Source organism: Rattus rattus, chromosome 3, assembly GCF_011064425.1.
Source record: "Rattus rattus isolate New Zealand chromosome 3, Rrattus_CSIRO_v1, whole genome shotgun sequence".
Classification (NCBI taxonomy): domain Eukaryota; kingdom Metazoa; phylum Chordata; class Mammalia; order Rodentia; family Muridae; genus Rattus; species Rattus rattus.
In genome coordinates, this window is record NC_046156.1 from 87,679,695 (window position 1) to 87,688,285 (window position 8,591).

The 8,591-nt window shown below is 46.1% G+C and overlaps 1 pseudogene; it reads left to right on the plus strand.

Moving 5' to 3' along the window:
* Window positions 1-437: 437 nt before the first annotated feature.
* Window positions 438-558, plus strand: LOC116897609 (annotated as a pseudogene).
* Window positions 559-8,591: the final 8,033 nt, after the last annotated feature.

An 8,591-nucleotide genomic window follows, 5' to 3' on the forward strand; every position in this document is an offset into this window, starting at 1 on the left:
CATTTCAAGGTCCCCACAGAGGCAAGCACTTCCGGTAAAGGTCTGCAGTGGTCCATGAGGTCACCTTCAAGAGCTGACAAATGGGACAACATTCATTGAAAAAGCACTAGAAAGAATCACAGGTAAAAGCCAGACTACAGATTAGGGGGGAAATCCTTGTCAACTCTCAAAGGGAGGACAGAACTATGTAAAGAACTACAAGAACCCAACTAACACCCTCACGAACTTTCCAGTTACAAAAAGGGCTGCTGAAATGAACCGATTGCAAAAGAAGCAAAAAACTTATTTCAAATAAATATTTGAAAAAGGTTTCAACCCCTTTAGCCATTATGAAAAGATGAATTAAAACTACTTTGAATATCTCTCTCTCTCTCTCTCTCTCTCTCTCTCGTTAATATAAAAAAACAAACAAACAAGCAAACAAAAAACAAAAACACTCTTCCCCTAGTAGCGGCTGGTGTGTGTGTCCATGTATGTCAGTAGGTGGCACAGAGAAGAAAGGCTATGTCTCTGTTCTGACCTGTGAACATCTGAGTGATCAGTAGGTAACCTGACATCCCCTGAGAAAAAGCAAGCCTGAGGTGGTCCAGCACCAGGGGTCCTGGACAGGGGGCTACCTTGAGAGGACCACTAATCCAGTGCCTTGGTACTGTGCAGGCAGGGATTGGCTCCCAGGCTGAGGGGTGAGCTGGAGTCTAGAAGAAGCCCGGCTGGGACCGTTGGCTCTGGATGAGAAGCAAGCCTGAGACGACCACCAGTCTGGTGCCATGGGGTCTGACAGGGAGTTAGCCTGAGATGACCACCAGTCTGGTGCCATGGGGTCTGATAGGGAGTTAGCCTGAGATGACCACCAGTCTGGCACCACACAGACCAGGGGGTGGTGGTGCAGACCATGCCCAAACTGATCCCTACCAGGTGCCATAATGCACAAGCACTCATGAAACCACTTCTGAGACAACCTCAGACACTCAAAGACCCCGGTGCCACTAAAAGGAGCAAATAAGTGGTGGGAAAGTGGAAGAGAAAGAGAAACAGAAGGACATAGGCACAATGTGGAGTGAGGCACAGCCTGATGTGAGTGGCTAGTGATGCCACCTAGGACCATGATGGGGTCCTGGTCTATGCTGCCACAGGGGACGGGGCAGGAGGAGGGTGAGAGAGGGAATGGGTGGCCCTACAGTAGCAGGGGTCTGTAACCACCAAAGGCCTGGGAGATGCCCCTGGTCTGAGGGCTGCACCCTACCCCTCACCTGAGCACTGTGGAAGAGCTGGCCCTGAGGGCATAAGAGCAGGAGAGCTGACTCTGCCCCTAGCCAGCTGCAATCCTCAAGAGAGCAACCCCCACCACTTCCCCATTGCTGGAGTTTCGGGTGAGCTGGGCCTAGGGATATGAGCGTGGGAGAGTGGGCCCTGCCATGTCCTCTGTGTGTGGACAAGGAAGAGCTACCCTCCTCCCCTGTGGTGGAATTTTTCCCGAATTGATTAAATAAAGACGATAAGAAGCCAATCACTGGGCAAGAAGGAGGCAGGCCTTCCAGATCAGAGGAAGAGGGAAGGCGGGAGGAGGGGACTTCCTTTTGGAAGGCAATCAAGATGTGGGCTGGGGGTTGTTAGTTTGGGTGGAGGAATCCACCCAGATCTGCCACTGGAAGGTTTCTAACAGGATAGTTGGTGGATTTGGGATGCCAGATTCCGAGCCCAGCGATTGTGTTATCTGTTGATTCTAAACTAAGGTTGTCTGATGGTTTCCATTTTGCAGCGACTCAACCGAGCCCAAAGGAAAAGTAACCGCCACAAACCGCGTGGGTTTGTGAGAGTGCGCCCCAGCTAGCCACGGAAATTTGGGATTGCGGAGTGGGTTTGACAGTACCAGCCTCGGGGGTTAGATGACTGGGAATGTGAGCGGGTTCCGAGGCAAGAGAACCTTAAGAAGTTGGACTGACTCCGCATGGCGTTAGCCATGGAGTTGGCGAGACCACCGGTAACCAGCAATAGCGTGAGTTGTTTTAATATTATGGGCTACATCCCCCTTTCCCCTCGCTGCCTGTGGTAGGAGAGTGTACTGGTGCTGCTGGTGAGGAATAGAACAGTCCTCTGAGGGGAGAGTGAGATGGTTATAGGAAAGACAGAAAAGATTGGATATCTGTACTAATCCAGAGGCGTCCCTATTCCTCCCTGTTCCTCCAAGATTAACAGAACATCCAGCCCTTCACCTTGAGCTTTGAGTATATACCTTATCATTCCATTCATCAGTAGGCCAGGAATCTGTCAGCAGACCCTGGCCTGCCTTGATTCTATTTGACAGAACCAGGTAAAATGATTCCTGACAGGAGAGCAGACCCAGTCAGGAGAGCAGAACTGGTCCTACTCTGCACCAGCTCCAGCACTCAGGTCTGGGGGCCCTGCATTTTCCCTGAACAGCACAATAGAACTGACCCTAGTGTCAGGAGCATGGGTAAACTGGTCTGAGGGCGTGAGCATGGGAGGGCTGTTCCTGCCTCTTGTCTACTGTGTGATATCAAAGTTGAAGGGGAGACCCCTTCCCCTCCCTTTTGCCCTTACCACCTATGGCAGGCAGGAGAGCTACCCCAGGATCTTGAGAGTGGAAGAACCAGCCATGTCCCTTCCTGGCTTCAGCACTCGAGAGAGCTGGTCCTGCATCTTGCCTGGACAGCAGGATAGAACTGGTTTTGGTTGTGGGGGTTACTCCTGAGCCAACCCCAAAGGCTTGAGAGCCAGCCTGCTGACCAGCTCAGATGCCTCTCAGACCCAGCCTCAGGGCTTTGAATCTTCCACCAGCAACATCTACCCCATCGATGAACTGCTGGAGTGCATCCATATGGAGACCAATATGGAAATCTTTAAAATAAAACTAGAACTACTCCCTGGTCCAACTACAGCACTCTTAGATACATGTCCAAAGGAATCTAACTCAACACACCCCAGAGATACTTGTACATCCGTGTTTACTGCCGAACTATTCACAATGGCTGCAACATGGGAAAAGCCTGGACATCTATCAAAGAGCGAGTGAATGAATAAAATGTGCGCACATCAAATGGCTAAGTATTCAGTCTTAAAGATGAATGGAACTGTGACATTTGCAGAGAAACAGCATGGACATAATTGAGGGAGTGTATACCTGCCCTTGGGAAGTACAGCGAGCCCCAGGCCCTTTTGCTCTCTGCCTGTATCTCCCCTCTTTCTCCCCTTCTCCTCTCCTTCCCTTCCCCACATCCTTCTCCCTCCCATGACTCTTGGCCATCACAAGATGAGCTGCTCTCCTCTACCCCAGCCTCCTACCATGGTGTTCCAGCCTCATTACAAATTGCAATGTGACAGCAAATAGGCCATGAAAGATGTCCCAAAGCAAACCGTCCCTCTGTCCAACTGATTCTCTTGCAGCCACAGAGACATGTGCACCACACGTGGGATTAACATGCATGGTGGAATGTGTATTAATAGTGCAGAGACCTCCAGACTGGCAGCACAGCACGGTCCTATTATCTAGTTTGAAATGCTGGGAAGGGGAGGGGGGCTGAGGAGGTGGACCAGTGGTTAAGATCACTTGCTGCTCTTGAACAGGACCTAGGTTCAGTTCCCAGCATGCACATCATGGCTCACAACCATCTGTAACTCAGTTCTGGGAATTCAGTGCCTTCTTCAGCCCTACCAGCACCAGGCATGCACATGGTACAACGCATACATGTAGGCAAAACATTTATGCATAATTTTTAAAAAAAACTCCTTAAGAGGAAGAGAGAGAGAAATTATCTACCCTTGAAGATACGAAAATGGTATGTCCCGAAGAACTGAAGGGCTGGCATGTTGGAAATAAAGACAGGTACCGTGTTCGTTACTTTTTGTGTGACCAAATGTCTGACAAAAAAACAGGCTAAGGGAGGAGACATTTATTTTGGCTCACAGTTTGAAGGGACACAGTCTGTCACGGCAAGGGAGGCATGGTGTCTGCAATGGGTTAGCCAGGCACTGACAGCTTCTCATAATAAGAACAAAGGAACCCCAAACAGCCACCACCTTCAAAGTTTTCCCCCAGTCACTAACTTCTGCTACGAGGCCCCACACCCCAAACATTCTATGAAATGTCACAGAACCAAAACAATGTCAACATCTGAGGATGAAGTCTTCAAACACATGAGCCTGCGGGGGTGGGGTGGGAGGGATTTCCCTTTCCCAGTTAACCATGCTGAGAATAACATAGCACCCTAAATGTCTAACATCAATGGCTAGATTAATATTCCACAGAAATCAGTATTAATAAATCTACCTTTTAAATGTCTTTTATGAGTGTTCTGTGTCCACAGTCCCCTTCCCATCCCCCATCCACTTGTATTTGTTTTTTCTCCTGTTTTGCATGTATCCATCTGTCTACTCATCTATATGACTATCTGCTGGTCTCCCTACCCAGATTCATGGAAGTCTGTATTAAGGTCAATTGCAAAAATAAACACAGTGTATTTTTCCTCCCCAAAAAAGATTGAGAGAATCAGGAAAAAAAACCAGGTGATCATGAATGACTTTAATTTGAATTTTTACAGTAACTTATGAATTTGTTTATAAACGAGTGTGTGGTAGGGTGACAGCTTGCAGAAGTCGGTTCTCTTCTTCCAGCGTCTGTGTTCTGGCGAGGAAACCCAGGTCATCATGCTTTGGCAAGGAAACCCAGGTCATCATGCTTGACAGCAAGTCGCTCTACTCATTAAGCCGTTTTGCCAAACCCTAATTGGAAAGTTTCAAAAGAAACCTTTAGCTTAGTAAAGGAAATGCATCATTATAAATTAAGCAATAAAACCGTGCACGTTTATTTGTGAATCACGAAACTGAAGAGAAAGGCAAAGCTGATTCAGGAACAGCTCTGGGGAGTATCAGTAATCACGCTCTGCTCCACGTGAGTTTTGGATTTGCTGTCTGCTCCCAACAACGCCCTTTCCCAAGCTGCCTCAAGTGTTTTCCTTTGCCAACGGTACAATGTTCGCCTCTGCCAGTAGATGGCGCAGGAAAGACATCCAGAGGGAGGGGCTCCACCTTCATCGCTGACCAAAAGTTTAGCTTCAACAACACAGGCTTTCAAACCCACACTGTGTCCTCTTCTAAGCAAAGGGTAGGAATCAAGTCATGGAACATGCGTTCGCGCCACACACACACACACACACACACACACACACACAGAGAGAGAGAGAGAGAGAGAGAGAGAGAGAGAGAGAGAGAGAGAGAGAGAGAGAGAGAGAGAGAGAGAGCGCTCTGCTCTGGGGATGAGAAGGTTATTTTTAATGCCACTGGAATGTCAGCATGAGGAGATAGGTATATTCCTCTACAAAGCAGATTTTACAACTGGGACGTTCCCCAGGCGGTGCCAACACTCAGCTTGTCCGAACAGGAAGGGACTATTCAGAAATGATGCCCGGCTTTCCATTCAACACACCCCCAGCAGCAGATGAGCACAAGGAACTCGCTGGCTCCTGGTGCACTGCTGCCACCCGCTCCAGCAGGACTTGTCTGTAAGAACTGCAACAGGGCTGGGTTGCCTGTGGTTCCACTCCTCCTCCTAACCCCACACACGTGATTACCATGCTCTGATCTGTATTTCAGCATACGTACACATTAAGTGACCTGCTTTGGTGAGCATGTCAGAAAGGCTGGTGACCTCCCGGGCTCGAAAGGCCATCGGTTCAGTACTCAACTCCACCGTTCCTCACTCCGAGCTTCAAATCATGATTGACTCCTGCTTTAGGCATTTTTAAAAAGTGGGGGGATGGGGAGCATTAATTTAAAGCCAGGCAGGGCTGTATATCAGTCCTGTCCGAAAAGCAGCAGTGTCAGTTGTCTACTTATTGAGAAATGTTCTATAAGATCTCACATCGATTTCCCTCACTCTTGTCAGTTTATATAATCTTCCTCATTCTCCCACCCCATCATATATCATCAAACACATTTGTCCTGAATTGCAGTGCATCGAGCCCATCTCCAGTATTCTGTTATTACAAAATATGTTTTGCAATAATCTTGGGTACAATAACTTCTGTTATTTGAAGGAATTGTGACTTAGGCTAAGTCATGCATTAAAGTAAAGATGAACTGTGCTAAGTGTTGCCAAATTTTCTTGTTGGAAGTTTTGCAGCATTCTGTTATAAAAAATATCACCACTTTTGCATGCTACTGGAACAAAAGCAGAGAGGTAGACCAATAAGCCAGAAAACCCATAAATCAGCCCACTCTGCTGCAGCCTCCTGAGTCTAAACAAACAGGCCCAGAGCATGCTGGGGAAGAGAGAGTCCAGAAGTAAAGAGAATGTCTGTAATGACTGATATAGATTATGTGCACACATGTAAATGTTTGGGTGTGTGGATACACTTGTGTGCACATAAACATAAAGGCCAGAGACCACTCTGTGTGTCACATTCCTCACAATTCTCCTTTCATTAAAGGAATTCTTCTTTTTTTAAAGTCTCCTTTTTTTTTAAAGTAGAGTCTTTTTTGTTTTTGTTTGTTTGTTTGTTTTGTTTGTTTGTTTGTTTTTTATTGGTTGGTTTTGTTTTATTTTGTTTAAGACAGGGTTTCTCTGTGTTTAGCCTTCCTTGGCTGTCCTAGAACTTACTCTGTAGACTAGGCTAGCTTCAAACTCACATAGATTCTCTGCCTCTCTGCCTCTGCCCCTGCCCTTCCCTCTCCCCTCTCCCTCTTTCCCTTCCCCCTCTTTTTCTCCCTCTCTCTAGCCCTCTGCTAGGATCAAGGGCAAGCGACACCGCTACCTGACTTAAATAGAGTCTTTTACTGGTTGGAAATTTGCCAAGTAAGCAAGGCTAGCTAACCAGAGAGCCTCAGGGAGCCATCAGCCTCTTCCCAGGGACAATAATAGCTGTGAGTTTTTTGTTTTGTTTTGTTTTAAGTGGAAATCATTCAACTTGGGATGGACGTGCCCATATCTTTGGAGCGGTCCTGGGATGCTCACTGGAGTCCTGACACTGTCACCCAGTCACTAAGGTCCTGTGGCCAGTGGATGTCACTCTAGGACTATTTTCACAGCTACAATCTGATCAGTTGGCTTATTTTAGGATAACCATTGTCTTTGACAACCCATGTGTTCAACAAGGGATGGGTGACAAAGGGGAAAGTGTGTAATTATATTCTGGTCTAAAATTCTTTAAATAAGATGCACATTTTCAGTAGACGAATAAGGCAGGACTTCCCGAGGCTTGAGTTTATCTTGAGGAGCCCGTGCTTCAGGAGGAAGCCTGGTCCAGCAAGGTCTCACAAGTTGTATGGTAGCCTTGCCTCGATAAGTCTAATTATCTAAATCAAGAACAAATTCCGTGATGGTGTGACTAAAACCATAATCATGGGATTGCGATATCATGATTGCTACATCATGATATATAATTGTGATTAGTCTAATACTAACAGCTTGGCAGTGCTGTCCTTTGGTGAAAGCTCTATACAGGCACAGAGAGAGATCTCTCTGGGGTCTGCCTCCAGAGCACTCCCCACCGTCTTAGAGAACAGTTGTCAGTGATAACAGGCAAACATCTTGGGCCTTGCAATCCTTCTCCTACTGAAAACCTCTAAAACACGAAAACAAACTAAACTGGTCTTTGACCAAATTTCTAAAGCATTGATTGATTTAAAGGAGAAAAGTTAAAGATGGGGCCCGCAGGATGATCAGGGAGAGGGCACTTGCCACCAACCTGAGTTCCATCCCCAGAAGAAAACCAACTCATACAAATTACACCCCCCTCCCCAACGCACAGCCATAGCTGTCCTGGAACTCACTTTATAAACTAAGCTGGCCTCAAACTCACAGAGATCTGCCTGCCTTTGCCTCCTTGGAAATATTAAGAGAACAAGCCACCATACCCAGCCTAAGTCATTAGTGTGTGTAGGAAGAGAACTTAAACTTAATATTGTGGTACTGTGTGTTCAGTTTACCCATATACAGGGAGCAAAGTGCTCATATATAACAGAAAGCAAATACATCTCTCGAAATCAAAGTTAGAAACAGGAGGAAGCAGTAATTGTTTTCAAGTTGTATGATCTTGTGTGTAGAACATTCTAGGCAATTCACTGAAAAATTATTAGGACACACAAATGAGTTCTGTAGCTTTGAAGGATATGATATCAACTTTTTGTTTTAAAAAAGTGTATTTTCACATATAGTAAGGAACTATCAGAAAATTAAATTTAAAAAATTTAAATTATTTTTTAATTTAATTGTGTGACTCTGCTATTAGATTAATACTGGTGTTTGAGAATGAATATATTCTGTATTTGAGAATGGAAGTCTTTGTGCAGTGTTTGATTTCACATCCCTAAAACATGTATTTATTTAGCTTCAAAATGTACTCTGGAACCTATGTAACTAATCCCTATCATAACGGTGAACCGCACACAGAGAAGACAATTTTGTAAGTTTAAGCTAAATAAACAACATTTTATATGTCTCGTTGGGGCTGGAGAGATGGCTCAGCAGTTAAGAGCACAGACTCCTCTTCCAGAGGACCCAGGTTCAATTCCAGGCACCCACATATGACACCCTCACACAGACATACACGCAAGCAAAACACCAATGCACATAA